Raw genomic sequence first — 17942 nt, 5'->3', positions numbered from 1 at the left:
CACTACAATAACAAATAATCAACTTCATCTGCCGTGGGCTGGATTTCAAAGCAACTACACATGCTAGGGGCATGGAGCTGTTCAGCTGTGCACACACACACAGAAACCATGCACCTAAAACAATACCAGCATGGTTTCATACTGTGCAATGTTACAGTGGGGATACTGCAACACGTGTATCAGACAACGAGGTCCATGGAAAAGAAATAGATATGGACCGATTCTTGGTAGATGTTTCAGACATGTTTATTTCTCCAGCCGCATGGCCGGGGCTCTGCCGAGGAACTGAGGCAATCACAGGACCCAAGGGTGCTTGGCCACGCAGGGGAACACAAAACAACCAATGGGGAATGAGGCTGACCAGGGGCTAAAGAAACGCCGTGTCTCCCCCCCAGGGCCCCTCTCCCAGGACTACATGGCAGCGGGGAGGGAGACTCCAACAGTGCAACACCTCCAGAAGGTGTGTTTAGGTTCTGAAAGTGAAGATGGAAAGCATGAGACTGGAATGTTTGAACTCATTTCCTGAGAAGGCCTGAAAACTGCTACTCTGTAAAAATATATTTCAGCTTCTGGTCTCAAACACAGTCAAGAAAACCTCCAAACAATACAGAAGTGCTGATCTTTTACTGCCCTTGTTTATTCCAGTTTAAAATATACTTCTTAGAAATCTTGATGTTAATTAGCTGTACATGTGAAAACACAGGCCAGCCACAGAATGCTCATATTTTTTTATCAAAAATTAACACATATCATTAATATATATCACTGCATCACTTCCCTTCTTCCTAGTTATTTCAGTTTTCTTCCCTTACTAATCAATCCACAATACTTAGCATATGTTTCATGCTTACACACATTTCATATTAAATAATTCATCTAGTTACAGACTCATTTCCAGTTAGCATCCTTATAAAATCATATAAATAAATGGTGTTTATTTTGATGAGGCAAAGGACAACATGTATCAGTTTATTTCATTCTGTTGAAGTGATGAAAGAAAACCATTATACTCATTGCTATTATATTGGTTTTAGCTGGCCTTATAATCTCTTGTTTTCCTAAGTCACAGACTCTTGTACCCCTCCACTACATGCTGTTCTTTAATATTTGCTACAACTTGGTACCAGGTATTTATTATACAGTACTGGTTTTTTATGACCATAGCACTCGGAAGACATAAAAATGTATCAGGAATATGCTGTTCATTTTAGTCATTCTTAAACATACCTTGGCCCTATAATCTTTCTTCACAAGATAATAGTTCAAGAATTCAACATTTTTTTCCTTTAGAATTCTGTTGTGATTTAACCCAGCAGGTAGCTAAACACGTAAGAGCTGCTCACTCATTCCCAAACCTTCACTGGGATGAAGGAGAGAATTAGGAAAAAAAAAAAAAGTTAAATTCCTGGGTTGAGTTAAAGACACTTTAGACACTTTACAGAGCAGAAATAGGACAGAAAATGAAAACAACAAAAAAAACAGAATTAGAATATACAAAAAAGAGAAGTAAAATGCAATTGCCCACTGCCCACCAATGGCCAATGCCCAGCCTGTTCCCGACCAGTGGCTTCTCAACTAGCTTTCTCCCAGTTTGTTTTTTGAGATGCCACCACAGAGTGTGGAATATCCCTTGGGTGGGTTGGGATCATTTGTCTAGGCCATGTACCTTTCCAGCTTCCTGTGCCCCCAAGCTTCTCGCTGGTGAGGAAGCACAAGAAGCAGAAAAGGCCTTGATGCTGTGCAAGTCCTGCTCAGCAACAAAAACATCCCTGTGTTATCAACATTACCTTCATATTAAATTCAAACACAGCAATGTGACAGCACTGTACCAGCTACTTGGAAGAAAATTAGCTGTGTCCCTGCCAAAACCAGGCCAAATTCTAGTTATTCTTTATTCTCCTACATATGACATTTGGATGCATGCTACATCCAAGTTAAGAAAGTGGCTTAGTTTCACGATTATACCACACTGTTTTAGCAAAACTGGATTCCATTGAGAAATAACAGTACTTTTCTGTTAATAGTCACATAGTTGAACATAAGATTTGGAGATATGGCTCCTTTTCTTTTGAAGCATGGACCCTATGAGTCATTCAACAAAAACAGCTGACATGGACTGTTAATAAAGCTAAATATTACCACAAGAGACATTTTTGACTGAAGGCTTTGGATTTTTTTAACAAATTCCCACCCTTGCATTTTATTCTGCCATTTAGACATTGATTTTTTAGAGCAAAAATTCAGACAGCAAAACCCCTTTTATACAAGTACAGATATGGAATGGTATACCTTACCATACTTAATGCCGCCTCACTGCTGTTGTAAAGTTCACAATTAAAATTCCTACTACTGAAAAAACAGCAAGAGTTTACTTAAAAAAAATAAAGCTCACTTTCTACAGGAAAGGACATTTCTTATAAACTTCTCTAAATCGTAGCATTAAAACAATAAAATTTCAAAGTCCTTTTCCAAAGTCCTCAATTGATGTAATTTATTTCAAGCTAATTTCACTATTGCACACCTCCTGTCTGTGGTTATTCGGCATTTTATCTTCAGTAAATAATCTATTTTAGAGTTCAAGATTTAAAAATAATCTTTCCATATTAGTACTAATAATTTAAAGAAAGAATTGCATCAAGCTGGAAGATGAGAGGGACCAGGAAAAACCTAGGACCAACACTAGCTGAGAATGGATCCTGTGATCTACAGCCTACTTGTGGCCTTCCATTACCTGAAGGGAGCCCACAAGAAACATGGAAAGGGACTATTTAAAGGAGCATGTAGTGACAGAATGAAGGGGAATGGCTTCAAACTGAAAAAGCACACGTTATCTTAGGAAAAAATTCTTTACTATGAGGGTGGTGAGGCCCTGGCACAGGTTGCCCAGAGAAGCAGGGGATGCCACATCCCTGGAAGTGTTCAAGGCCAGGCTGGATGGGGCTGTGAGTAACCTGGTCTGGTGAAAGGTGTCCCTGCCCATGGCAAAGGGGTTGGAACGAGATGATCTTTAAGCTCCCTTCCAACACATACCATTCCACGGTTCTATGTTTCTATGATTCTAAATACTATTATTATCATTTCTAAGGGTCACAATATCTAGAAGCCTGCAACAAAAGAGATGTTGTACAAAGATGTCCAAAGAGATAAACTCTTTAACCAAAACAGAAGTTATAACTTAAATGAAAAAGAACAAAAATAAAGGAGCCACAAAGAGGGATTATGCTGGCAGGTGACACAATAAGTGAATTGACTCTGTCCAGTTTTGCATGGACTAGATTCGCAATAAATACTTAACTATATGTGATCTCACTCACTCCCAGAGCAACAGTCTAGCTGTATCAAGTTTAAGCAGCTGTCTTAGGAGGACATGTTATTTTAAGCCCTGAGCTGCAATAGTGCAATTAGGTTGTCCCCACACTTGCTATAGATATTGTAGCAATCCCTCCGCCATGCTTCTGTTTCATAGCTCTTCTGCAAAATTCTATGATTTCTGCAAGGCTATACAGGTGACAGGGTCATAGGTACAAAAAGACTGTAGCTTTACAGGATGCCTCCTAAAATCATTCCTAGTTATCACTAGAAATACAAACAGTCGCATTCATGCTCAGATCACATTTTTGGGGAACTATCAAAGAAAACTTATGATTACCTTGCCTCATTAAGAGCTTCCCTTCTGTTGTCCTGACACTTAATTTCTCTAAGCACCATTTTAAAAATTGCTCAGCTACTTCTCACTGATTTCGGATACATATGGAAACATCAGTTAAAAGTAACAGACCTTTTTGTGTGCTGTATTTAATAACCCTAACAACAAAAGCAGTTAAGTATCTTCACACAGAAAAAGGAGCTTTCACAACACGATGTATTTTAGCCTGTATTATTGCAGATGACAGGGAGCAATGATAGCATGTAAAAGAGAGACAAGTTTCTTACCACTAAAACAGGGAAATTATCCAACAATATTGCAATTAGCAAAAATCATGCCTACATCACATTACAGTTTTTGTAGTTATCTCTAGGCATTATTTGCTCTTACTATCAAATTACTTTACGAAGTTATTGAAGCAACTAGAATTTTCCAGTTTGTGAATTCACAAACTAGGAAAGGAAATGTCATCACAGCTCTATGTCTTCTTATAAACTCTACCATACAAAAAGCCTAAGGTGCTTTTTATTGTATATTTCAATTCTGTTTGGTGTTATGACACCAGGTTTTTAAATTTATTTTATAGGATTACCATTGCCACTTAAATACTGTATTGAGAATCAAGTTCAGTCACAAAGAGTTTGAAATTTAGGCTTTGATTTTTTTTAAGATAACCTGTGCTTGCCAACCCTGCCACTCTTCAGGAACTTGTTAGGTGAAAATAAAGACCTTATCATTTCATTTTTGTAAGAGATCACTTTCAGCAATGTCTTCATGGTGACCAGAGGCAGGACCCAAGGGAATGGTCTGAAGTTGTATCGGGGAAGGTTTAGGTTGGAGATTAGAAAAAGGTTCTTCTCCCAGAGGGTGTTTGGGCACTGGAACAGGCTCCCCAGGGAAGTGCTCACAGCACCAAGCCTGACAGAGTTCAGAAAGCATTTGGACAGCTCTCTCAGGCCATGGTGTGATTCTTGGGGGGTCTTGTGTAGGGCCAGGAGTTGGGACTCCATGATCCTGACAGGTCCCTTGCAACTCAGCTTCTTTGATTAATTAAAAACTCTTTAGAAAATTCAAAATGAGCTTGTAAATAGTTTGGAGAATGGCTGAAGGCAATTACTGCTTTTTTCAGACTGCTAAAATAGTGTTTTCTTGTGTTTTAACAAGCATCAACTACCATGCCTAAAAGCAATAGAAAGAGTACCTCCAGTGTGTGGGTTTGGGATCATCTTTTCAGCTCAAGTCAGCTACTGTTTTCAGACATGAATTCCTAAAATCCCCTAATTTGCACCCCATGCTTTATATTCGGATTTGCTGGCTTCAGTAAGAGCAGCAAATACTCATATCTATAATAAAAGATCATTCACTTTCAGAAGTAATGGCTAAATTCACACACTCACATTTTAAGTGCTGGTATTTGGTTTCAAAAAGCTTTGTTTTTTCTTAGGATATGGGGGAAATGACTGAAAGCAAAGCAAGTATTTCTCAATTATTTAAAGAAATCACTGTGACATTTAATTTTCATATAAGTAGAACAAATTGCAGTATCTTCTGAGACCAAGTAGGTTGGTTGCTAAGGCTGCACTGAAAATAGTAGGCTTTTTCAACTTTCCTCCAAATTTATTTTCATAAAAAAAAACTCCAAAGAAAGGAGATGATTTGGCAATAAAATCATCTCAAATGTGTTCATTTCTGTTTCAAATTAAAAATATATTGTTGATGGTTTTTTAAAAAAGAAGTCTTTAGAGAGCAAAATTTTTATGAAAAGGATTGGAAATAGATGTTTCACTTTTAAGCAGAATACACTTGCAAATGTGTTTTAAAATTAATAATAAGATGTCAAATGGAAGAAAAAATTTAAAAGAAAATTCATTGCATTGCCTGTAGTCCTCTCTTCCTTTTTGCTGTGAATAGGCAAAATACTGTATTCTTTCCATAACTGCTAATGGGAAAAAAAAAAAATATCCATGAAATATTTATGTGTTTATTCTCTTTTTGTAAATACTGTTCTATCTTTGCTTTGGATTCCTATGACTTCAGACTGAATTACAATAAGAAGCAAGAGGAGCAGCACTCAAAATTTCCCAACTAATTTTATTCTGCTTAGAGCATTTGTGCTGTCATCAGGAACAAAATTTACTGCCACAGAAAAGCTTGGAAAAGTCAGAGGTGCTCTTCTAAAATTCAGCATTTCTTGCACATATAAATGAGGCCCTATCTGTGAAAGCCTCTCTTTCTATTTGTTAAAGTAGGGGTCCAACACCCATCATGTTTTGCTCTAAAAAATGTGTGGAAATGGAATGACACTTCCCATCCCTTTTTTACGCAAGAAAAAGATAAAAAAAGGAAGAAAGAAGGGAAAAGCCCCCTCAGAAAGAGAAGTTCTTATAATAAGCAGTCACAAGTAATGCTCGTTACCCTAGCAACTGCCACATTTTATGGGATTCAGTTTGCCCCCAGGCTCCACAGCATACCACAGAAATTTACTAGGTTCTGGTCTTGAGAAGTATTTTATGTTCACACAATATAGACACATGTAGACCCCGGAGAGTTAATACCCAAGCAAGGAATGAATTTATGTTTCTGAGTAATGCTTCGTGTAATAAATGAGTTGGTTTCAGGGTGTTGGTTATTACTGTTTAAATGAGATATAGAAGAGGGGAGTTGAGGGTGGAATAGATGGACACGTTAATTGAAGGGAAGTTGCGAGACTGTACGGGTGTAATGCTGGAATGTAACCACTGGATGGGGATATAACAAGGACCCAATGGGTTTAATGGAAGGAACTTTCTAGCGCATTGCTTCGTAGGGTACAAGGGATGAGAACGATGCCCTAGACTGTGATTGGAGAACGAGCCAACCAGTGAAGTGGACTTGTTTGGAAATGATTGGTGAGGAATGCACGGAGGTATAGACCAACCAGCGAACAGGAAAGGGATCAATCACCATGAGGATTAAGAAATGCACCGGTCCGGTAGCACCAAAGACTTTAAAAGCTACCTGCACCTGGGGGGCGGGGTAGGGGGGGTCCTCCTGCGGAACTTGGGGTCCAAGGGAGCACCCAGTGGGTCTCACTGTCTTGTTGGTGTATTGTTTTATTCTGGCTTGTTGCACGGAGCCTGGGCTTATCCTGGGTTCCCGCTCTCACCAGTTAATAAATAAATGAGTTGACTTTTCCTTTCAAAAGTCTCAGCCTCGTTTACAACTCTTTGTGTACTTCCTAATTTTACTACTTATTTCTGAAACCCTGTTTGAGAGTTGACTGACTGCACAATTTTTTAACACTGAATTTGAGATGACGTTAGCTTTGTGATGCAGAGAAAAATAGCACTAATTGGGACCACTGGGGCAAGGGGAAAACAAGAATTCAAAATAAACTATGTGAATAATATGCATGGGGTTATTCCAGAGCACAGGTATACGAGTGTGCCACTTATTCCAGAAGAATTTATCTATTTGGTATCATTCTAGCAAGATAAGCAGCTCATAGATGGTAGTACACTGTGACTTCTAACACAAAGTGAGGCGTGGGAATGTAATGGAAGGGGGAGTGAATTAAAATCTTAATTCATGAGACATACTAAGCCGAAATAAATAGAAAGTCTGTCAATTTTCATATTTTTGAGCGCATAGAACACCACAACTTTTGTATTCTACTATTACTGTCTCTGTCTGGCTCTGCGGGGTCACACGCGTGCACACACAAATGCACGGCTAGCTTCAGTATAAAGTTGGAGGCAAAAGAGGCAGGAAGGTTCTTTGCATGGGTTCCAACAGGAGCATTTATTGCTTCTACACTGTTGAAGACTCCAGAGGCAAAGACGAGAACGCCAAACTCAGAGGTTTTGTCCGGGGGCGGGAAATGGCGGGACTAGGGAATGGGGACCAATGGGGAAGCTCTGGGGGAGTGACGAGGGGTAGAGGCTAGCAGCCAACCAGGGAATTCAAATTGGGATAGATTAACATAACTGAACAATGCATCCTGGGAGAATCCTTTCTGGTCACCCCAACATAAAGTGGTTCTTGTGGTACTGGGGCCTTGTCTCACTGAAAACTCTCTGTCCCGTGTAACGTAGGTTCACCGGCCACCATATTCTACCTTTTTTTTTTTTTTTAAAGCAGGTGCATGTTAAGAAAAACCAGCGGTTTTGAATCATTACAGTCAGCGTACCAGATGCTGGCTTTCATCTATAGTTATTCACTCCAAATTTAGATTAGCACAGAACAGCCTAGGAAACTCTTCCACAAAATGTTCGTTAAAATATAGCTGCCTCTGAACAATAGGGAAATGTGAGCCTGAAACTAATTATTACATGAGAATTAGCCAGAACTTTATTTTTAACTATACTGTGACAGTAGTTTTCACATAATAGGAACAGGGAGTTTTGAACATGGGTGATCCGGAAGACTGCTTCTACCCTTTTAGTATTGCAGACTGCACTACCGTGTAGCAAACTCTTGGCTACATCCTGCTTTTCTAGATAAACACAAGCACAGTAACTCAAAAACTTTTTAAGTAAACCAGAACATGCACAGCCATGTTCAGTCTATGGCTGCAGCTTGGGACTTGAAAAAGATAGGAAGTTTTTAATGTAGGCCAATGCTTTGTTCAGGAAAGTCTAAACTCGCTGCACTGCTGTCTAGGGAAGCTCTGGCAACGGTGAATTTTAGATTTTTTTATTATAAAAAGCAAACTCGTATTTTAAATAAAACCAGACTTTTCAACTGGAAATTAAAATAGTTTCAAAATCTCTGTTTTAATATGCCTAGTGACAGAGAAGTGAAATAAGAAGGCTTAAGGGCACAATGGCTAAAGGTGCAGTTGAACGTGCAGTTCCAACCAGAAATTATGGATCTCACGTGAATATACTGGATGTTACATTAAGATCACGCTGAACCCTAAATAGCATCTCCCAGTCTTAACTCTTGCAGCCTCAGGGAAGGATGGAAGGAAGGAAGGAAGAACAGAAGGAAGGAAAAGCATATAGAAATTCCAGCTCCAGTAAAAGAGTTTCACCAATTCAAGGTTCAGGCCAATAGGAAACACATTTTAACCCACAGACATCTCTTAAAAGGCAATCAAGAACCATTATGAATTATGGATCTACTTTCAACAGGGGTGTTTGAATAACTATTTTTTATCCACTATGTGTAATAATAATTATTAACTGCTGTCTCAAGGATATTTCCTGCATCTTCATCCATTACCAGGGTTCAAGGCAATAACTGCAAATAAAGCCTTAGGATGATGGAAATAATTTGAGCTGTTAAGTCTGATATGAGACAAAAGATACAGTGCCAGTAGTTTCATTTTTCATGTTCCATCATAATTGCCAAAGAAGATTACACCTGACATTAATAATATGATAACAATTTATGACAAAAATTAATTTTTAAGTTTTTAAAAATTTAAACTTAAAAACCAAACATCCATGAGAGTAACAACCCTCAGTATGTGAGAATTGCCAAACTATAGGCTACCGATTACTTAAAGGTATCTTATACCAAGTTTATTTTTAAAGAAACACTTATGAACAAAAGAGGCTTCCTTTCATAATCCACTACACAAAGTAAGAAGGCTTCTGTTTTGCATTTTGTCCTGAGAGTATCCACCAAAATCCAATCAGCTTCCAAAAGTTTTTTCACTTTCCAAGGTCCACTTCTGCCTCCTGTCTACTGGCCATCTCTCCTCCAACCCTGTGGTAGCTTTCATGCTTTAAAAACCTCAGGTGTACACCTGCATCAAAGGCTTTATGAACACTTACTAGACAGCTTTACCTGCTGACTCAGGGAACACATACCAAGTTTAGTCAGCTGGGATTTCCCTTCAGAGAGAAGCCATGCTGTCCCAACACCCCACATTTCCTATGTGCGCTCAGGTCCCTCGGGTGATGCCACAGCCCAAGCAGCTCATTTGCTCTGCATTTCCATGGGGTTCAACACTTGTATGTGTTTCCTTTAAACCAAGCTGGCTCCTCTTGCTCCCTTGTTCTCTCTGTTAGCAAGAGGGTGCTGGAGATGACTTAAGTCAAGCGAGTCAGAATATGGAGCACAGCAAAGACTTATCCTACAAGGGTGTTGGCTGCAGACAGCTATTTTTGCACGGTCCAGTTGTGCTTTACCAGCTGTTGTTCCATCTGTAGACTTCTTACATACATTCCTAACCAAGAGGTCAAAGTGACACTGCAAGACTACCAAGCCTGGCATCACCTCAGTTTTAATGGGCAGTCTGATGTATCCCTGCTCTGAGCACAGTAACTCCTGTATGGCTGGAACACATTTTTTCAGAAGGGACTTTGCCCCTGTCTGAAAATGGGACAACTCCCTTAATAATCTGTTTTTAACACCAATTGATTAATTCAATGTTAAAGGGAAAAAAAAAGAAAGAAATCAATCCAATATCCTTGGGTTGATATTTCATGCATGGTTTTTCCCCTCACATTTTTAAATTAAAGAGCATGTTAAGTACCCTCTACTTTCAATTAATTATAAATAAATATTCCACATTGTTTTGATAACCTGTTGTCTGATCCCTCTGGTATAAATAATTTATTGTGTACATGAGACTTTCCCCAACACCTTCAGCAATAAAAAATGAAACAAGGAATTCACCAAGTCTGTTAGTGTCATCACTCAAGCACCTCTTTGACATTTTTTCCTCCTGTCATCTCCTCACTTGTCCCCTAAATGACTTCCTGCTTTTGATGCATTTAGAGAACTTTTCACTACCATCTTTTGTTTCCTTAGAAAAGTGAATTTTCCAACCATCTTATAGTCTTGTTTCCAACTAAGCAGTCCATTATACACTGTCTGCCTTGTCCTGTGCATTTAAGCAGGCTTTTAAATTGTTAACATCAGCCTTTCCCCTGTGATAGCTACCCAAAATCTTCTAATGCGTCAGACATGGTTTAATGGAATGCTTTGTTTGGAGGTTTCTTGCTTTTTTGGACTGCCTCATTTTTACATAATTAAAAATACATGTAGGATTTCTGTGGATGAATTCAGTGAGTTACCTGACTTCCTCATCCCTATAACAATTATAAATCTAACTGTAATGTAAATGTTACTACAGAAGTATCCCAGTAATTCATCCAGAGGTAAATGTTCAGTGTCATCTGGAACAAAGTGCAGAAAAGCATATTCCCATGAATTGCCAAAGAAAAATTCTTTGAGAAAGCAGCTGTCTGCTAAAAAAAAAAAAACTCACTATATTTAGCACACATTCTAATACAGATCTTCTTATTCAGCTATAGCATGTAGTCAGGGTTCATATTAACTAGTGCTGATCAAAGAACTAAAAAAAGGCAGCCTTGTAGTTTCCAACTTCAGAATTAAGTTTGCATTTTGATAGTGGGCATTTAATCCTTCAGCCAATTTATAGCATCCTGATGATGTCATCTTACATGGGTGATTAAAGACACATTTAATCTTCCAATCAGAGAAAATATTCAGTCTCAAAAGGAGCTTTAATCAGAATGATTCCCTGCTGTGCAGAAATTGCCCCAGCAAGCAGCATTACTGACCTTCCCTCTGCAAGAAATTTAAATTTCTACCAATTGATCAGTCAGGATTACTACCATTTCACACCACATCAAGATTAAACGGCCTTCCCAGATCAAAGATATGAGAAAACTTTTCACTTGTACGAGTAGAATACTGCAGATACCTACAGTTATGGGTTTGTTTTTCTAAATTGTCTTTTAAAAGATACCTCGGGTGATTCCAGTTACTGAACTAAGCTTCTGTCATGTCTCCTCTGATTAACACACGTACTTTACTATATAAATACAGTATTTATATAAATTAATATTAAGCATTAGCTGCTGTCATAAGGTTTCTGCCTTCTTCTGTCAGCTCACTGTCAAATACAAATTAAAATAGTGCCCCCAAAATTACTTCTCATGACATAAACAAGTCCCAACTGATAATATTTTTCAATACACTTTACAAAGTGTAGTGGTTCGGTTTGAAGTCCATGACTTAATTCGTTTCCTTCTGTGACACCTCTATTTTTGCAACCTGATCTACCTGCTCGTTGTTTCGGTGCTCCTCATCAGCTCAACTCTTGACTTTCACGGATAGCTTTCTTAATCAGGTAGTGATGTCTTACAATCATGGATAAGATTTTTTTCCATGGAAAATTGCCCACCTGAGGCAATCTTTTCATTCCAAAAAATGTCTTACCTTCTGGCTGAAGTTCTAAATTAATCAACAAGAACTCCACAGGAGATAGGAATGCAGGCAGCTAATTGGAGGTTTTACAGTAAAATAGTGTCACAGCTTTATTTTTCTGAAGTCCAGATCCTCTAATATTAAAACCGATGGCAATTTTCCCATTAATTGGAAGCCTAAATCATGTAAGCATTTTGAAAGATACCTCTTTTTGAGGCCAGATAGAAAAGTTACCAATTACTGCAATAGCAATTTCAATACTGATTAAAATCTTGGATGTCTCTGCAGTTAATCATATAAAGCATGTATTATACAACAAAAGTATGTAAGAATGATTTTTTTTCTACCCACATTTTTTAGAACCTAGATCTAAGAAGACAGAAGAAGTTTTTCAAATGCATCACTGGCCTTCTGAAAATGGAAGGCATATAAAAACATTCAAATATTCAAAAATAGCTGCACCTCAAATCCAGTGTTCAGTTTTGGGCCCTTCACAACAAGAAAGACACTGAGGTGCTGGAGTGAGTCCACAGAAGTGAATGGAGTTCATGAGGAGCAGCTGAGGGAGCGGGGGGGCTCAGCCCGGAGAAAAGGAGGCTTAGGGGGGATCTTGTTGCTTTCTACAATGACCTGAGGAGGAGGGTGTAGCCAGGTGGGGGTCGGGCTCTTCTCCTAAAGAACAAGCAACAGGACAACAGGAAACAGCCTCAAGTTGCACCAGGGGAGGTTTAGTTTGGATATTAGGGGAAATTCCTTCATATTAAGGGTTGTCAAGCACTGGAACAAGGCTGCCCAGGGCTACGGTAGCATAACCATCCCTGGAGCTATTTAAAGACATGTAGATACGGCTCTCAAGGACATGGTTTAATGTGGACTTGCAGTGGGTGAATGGTTGGACTCAATAATCTTAGAGGTATTTTCTAACCTAAATGATTCCATGTTTCTAGAACTGGGTACTCCAGCCTTCTAAAAGCCCCTCTGAAATGTTAAAACTAATTCACCATCTCTGAAACATTGCTGTCTCACAAAATGTACAGATTGGAGAAGTCTTTACAGATCATTGTATCCCACCTCTGCTCCTGGGAGTGGTGAATTATTCTTTTTTTCCCCCTAGGTTTGCAGTTCTACTTCAAAGTTATTAAATTGATAGGATGGCCACTATCTACATGAAGGTTTATGTACCATTTTTGCTGGCACCCCCAGCACTATTTCTACTTCATTTTTTTTTTTCCAACTATCTCTTTACCAAGACTAATTCTGAGAAAACTATCAGCTAAATATTGAAAACCTGATAAAAATAAAAATATTTGAATTCTATAGAAAACATTATTATAGATGGATCAGCAAAAATCTTGCATACAGTCAGTTGCTTGGAGCTGTAGCTATTCTGGATATCCTCCAATTTTTCTTCATAAAAATTGGAAGATGCTTGCCACAATTAAGAAATTAAAATCACTGTGGTAAGTCAGAAACAAATTAATTTGCATTTAATATATTCTTTTTTTCACTTTCATCCACTTAGCTTAAAAGGTTGGTGTTCCTCCACTGAATGTTCCAGTGCACAATGACGTTCTCTCTCCTTTCTGATTTTATCCATCTGCAGCCTACAGTTCACACCGTGAAGCTCTCTTCTGCAACATTCCTGGCCGGAAAGAGATTTCTACAGGCATCCCAGTACCTAATGCTTTTTATGAACATTTCTTGAGTTTCTGAAAAATCAGCTAATGTAAAGCACTACAGCAAATAGTGGCTTGCTCCATTTTCTCATAGGGTTCAGGCTGTCGATGCTGTTCTCAAAGTTCTTGCATATTTTAGCACTTGTGTCTCCTCCACTATCACAGAAAGAACAGCTCATAAGGAGCTTCAGCAGGCAAGAGTCTAGCAAAATGCCAGAATGGAATGCAACAATAATCCTACCAGACATCGTAGTTAGTATTTACACCATAATACGTAACAAAGCTTGAAAGTTTTTAAGTTTTTTAAAACTGAAATTATTAATAAAGGAACAGACAAAAGTTTTGCTTTTTCAGACAGCTTCTCAGACTACAAAATTGCACCATCTACCTATTCACACTGTGCAGGGCTGCTCAGTATCATAAAACACCATGGGATTTGAATTCAGGCCATACTCAATTGGAATAAAGATTATTATTTTATTCCTTCAGCATTCTCATCTCAATTTCATCTAAGCTTATGAGTATGAAAGTGTACACACAGAGCTGCAAGCTCCTGCCTCCTACCTTCACTGCAGCCCAGCCTGATCACAGCATTTTGCTGAGACATCCCATCAGCCTCCTTAACCAGGCAGAAACACACTTGATTGGTTCCTAGAGAGGTCTGAGACCAGCACACCATCTTCTTCCATGTCTTTGGTTTTTTTGATACTGGAACCACACTCCTCCTACTTTCGTAGCGCTGCTCCTCTGAGGTTCCCCATTTATTTCTCCAGCCTTCCCCTGATATATTCCACTGAATTCTTTCTGCCCTTCCTCTCTCCATAGAAATGAAAGCACTGCGCAAGGCTCTCCTTCTTTGCCCTCCCCCTCTTTTCACTCCAGGCCAATTCCTTGATAGGTGACACCAGGCATATGCAAGGTGAGAGAACTTGTCTACTAAAAATGGATGGAATGTGGTCAGTTAATTTCCTTACCTTCTCTTTCGTTTTCAACACAAGACAACTGATTCTAGGTTTTTCCCCCAAAAGTGATAGTCTTCTTTCCTCAGTTCTTCTAGTGTGGCCTAGATAGTTCTTCTGTAGGTTTACATCAATGTCATTCTCTATCACCAAACCACTAAAGCTAAGAGTAAGTTAAAAAGGTGTAAGACAGACTGGGTATTGAAATATTAGGGTAATGTTCCCTTGCTCTTTCCAAGAAGGAAAGGAAGCTTTCCACATTCTGTAGACCTGAAGGTAGTTTGATCTTCCCTGAGTGCTTCTGTGATGGAATAAAGAGGAAAAAAATATTTCAAAAATGCCTGGGGAAAAAAAAAACCCCGTATAATCTGTCTGAAGGTTTTCAAGGATTTGGAAAGTTGGCATTACCTTCTGGCTAAAAAATGTAGTGTGAGAAAGGGGGGGAAAAAAAATCAGTAATTCAAACATTGTGTTCTTCTAAAGATCTGTCTATCCAGCACGTTTGTGCCATTCTTACAGTGTTCAGTGTAATCATCCATCATGGAAACTGATGTCCCAACTAAGAGATCTCAGAAAACCTTTCATGCAAAAAGTCGGTCTTCAAAATCATCAATAAACCTGCACTTGCCATATGCTCCGACAACATGCAAAGATATGTGCACTTTAACTGCTGGTTGCCAAGCTTGACACTGTCTTTAAAGCTATTAGCATTGTAATAAATTTACCTTTTTCAGTTTTAATGTACATTTTTCCTACAACAAATTAACAACTTATTTATACAACTTATTTATACATCTGTAATATAGCTCCACTATAAAATTAGTCTTCAAAGCATTTTTTCTAGTTTTTGCTGCCGATATTCTCACTAAGGATGATCTTTTCCTATTGTGTCTTTTTAGGACATAATCCTTTTAAGGTGAAGCTCGGTAACTGGCTTCAACCAGACCACACTATAGAACTTCTAAAAATTGATTATGCTGGAAAATTTGTTTCCAATTCTTGGGCACAATTGAAACTTAGAAAAAACAAGTAAGTCAGCTGTGGGATATGCCCAGCCACTGCCCGGGAGGGATGTCTGCTGAGATAAAAGATTTTGCAATCGCCCAGCAGGACTCCCTGAAAGGCGACTACTTTTGAGTCACAGTGAGGAAAAGTAGACACACAATCCTTTGGGAGACCCTATGCAGATCGTTCTTAACCCATTGGTCTATCCCAGACCCTCTGTAATCCATTGGTCCCCTTGCTGATCCCCTGTATCCCTATAAAAGAAGACCAATTCGCCTCTGTAGAGGAGAGAGCTCTCATCCCTGGCCTTCCCCTTCGCCGGAGGGAACCCACAATAAAGCTACCTTCGTGAGGAACCAGCCACACGGGTCCTCTCGTCTCTCTCTCCGGTCTGGTTTGGCCTAGAGGCTGCCCGGCAGAGCTGAGCTGAAATCACGAGCTGATATCACTAAAGAGCTGACAGCTTCTGCAAGGGCTCCTCTGCCAGCAGCTGAGAGGAGGACACCGGGCCTTGGGAAGGCGATTCCTTTCGGGACCATCTCCCCGGACCGGTCACCTCTTCCTGGGTCACAACCTCGGACCCCCCCACCAGCTGTAATAGTTAGCTATTAAAAATTCCTTGCTTAGTTTGTATTACACATAGTGTAAGCAGTATTTCCCACATTTTGAGGACTGCAAGTGTGTGTGAGTTAAGCAAACATCATAACCATGTCTGATCACACAGACAAATAGCTCACCAAAGGTAAGATGCCAACACATTTTTTATGTCTGAACTCAGCTAGATAGCCATCAACCACTCTCTTAGTGTAGCCATACAATTACAGCACTGGACAACATTAGAAATATGCACATAAAATAAATGCATAGTCCTTTTCCTGAAACAAAGGAACAGACCTAAGCATCTATTTCACAGAAATCCAGGACCCCATCTTTCAAGTTGTTTTTAAATGCTCCTTGGTCTAAAGTTGTATTTTTTAAATGTCCTCTTCTTATCCTACACAGCAAATGAATCCACAACAATAGCTATTTATAATACCCTTTTTATTTTTCAGCCAGAAATACAATTTAATTGGATAGTTCAATAAACAGTGGTGTTTGTTCCTTAAACAAAGCCCCCATCTCTTTGGCATCTGACCATAATCTGTTTTTCAAACTGAAGACTATATAGGAAGACTTTACTTTCAAGATCATTGTTCAATACATTAAATTTACACCAGTGTAGTTAACTTTGAAAAACACACCTTGGTTTTTTTGTAGTTTCTAATAAACTTAAAAAAAGATAACCAAACCACAAAATGCTCTCTAGTGGGCTGCCTTCATTTAAACTGTGGAAGTGACAGAACTCTTCATTTTCCATAGCACACGCACTAACTAGTGCTTTCTAGTAATTCTGAGTGATAAACAAACAAACAAAATCTTAACTCTATCAGAAACAACTGATCAAATAATTTATGTTTCAAAGCAATATGAAATTATTTTTAACTTCTGCAGAGGTCATCAGCCAAAATCAAGTTACACACTGCTTCAGTAAAAGACTGCACCTAAAAAAAAAACCAACAAAACAAAAAAACCCACTATTTTTCCTTTTTAAACTTTTAAACTGAAGTTACCAAAATATTTTAAATACATCTAGGAATACAACTGTCAAAACTGCAATTGATGTCATGTTTGGATAAAAATTTATTAAGTAACAAAAATAAGCAAGTGCATTATTCTGCTGAAAAATCCAAGATCATGTCTTCAATGCTGATACAGATATATTTCACTTGCACTTGTGTAAAAAAAAAAAAAAACCTGCCCTCCAGAGCTCACTCAGTTCAGTGCTTCAACAGAATTCCCAAAGCTATGCTGAACTTGACACCTTCTGTTACTATATACGAAATGAAAATCACAAATTAAAATCAAAAAAATTACTGACATAACAGTACAGACATTCCAGTTTCTGTCTCAAGACAATGTAAAAATAAGATCCACTAACAAAAAAAAGAAAAAGAAATCTTCACTCCCTGAAAGATTTTCTTTAAATAACCGAAGTACTCATTCTGAATGTTTTATAGAATAAAAAGGACAAAAAAATTACTTCCATCCAGAAACTGAAAAAATAATTTAATAGGATTCAAGTAGCAAAGGTTTCTTTTATGAACGAATCTCACCCACATCACCAGTAAAAGCGCAGTCTCAAAATGTATGAATTCAATTGTTCAAATAGCAAGTGATTAGTCCAGACAAGCTCACTTTCCTATCCATGTTGTAAGAAAAACCCATACATTTTATTATTACAGCTGGTGGTGGGGGGTCTGAGGCTGTGACCCAGGAAGAGGTGACCGGTCCGGGGAGATGGTCCCGAAAGGAATCGCCTGCCCGAGGTCCGGTGTCCTCCTCTCAGCTGCTGGCAGAGGAGCCCTTGCAGAGGCTGTCAGCTCTTTAGTGATATCAGCTCGTGATTTCAGCTCAGCTCTGCAGGGCAGCCTCCAGGCCAAACCAGAC

The 17942-nt window shown here is 38.8% G+C and overlaps 1 long non-coding RNA gene across 1 annotated transcript in view; it reads right to left on the bottom strand.

Moving 5' to 3' along the window:
• Window positions 1–15771, bottom strand: part of LOC108445749 — a 27951-nt gene extending 12180 nt beyond the window's left edge. The window contains exon 1 of the long non-coding RNA XR_001860710.1: window positions 14466–15771. This is a non-coding gene — a long non-coding RNA (uncharacterized LOC108445749). The remainder of the gene's footprint in view (window positions 1–14465) is intronic.
• Window positions 15772–17942: the final 2171 nt, after the last annotated feature.

The sequence above is a fragment of the Corvus brachyrhynchos genome, unplaced genomic scaffold (genome assembly GCF_000691975.1).
Source record: "Corvus brachyrhynchos isolate BGI_N302 unplaced genomic scaffold, ASM69197v1 scaffold33, whole genome shotgun sequence".
NCBI lineage: Eukaryota > Metazoa > Chordata > Aves > Passeriformes > Corvidae > Corvus > Corvus brachyrhynchos.
Note: the sequence above shows the minus strand (reverse complement) of the source record. Positions and strands in the feature narration are given on the sequence as shown.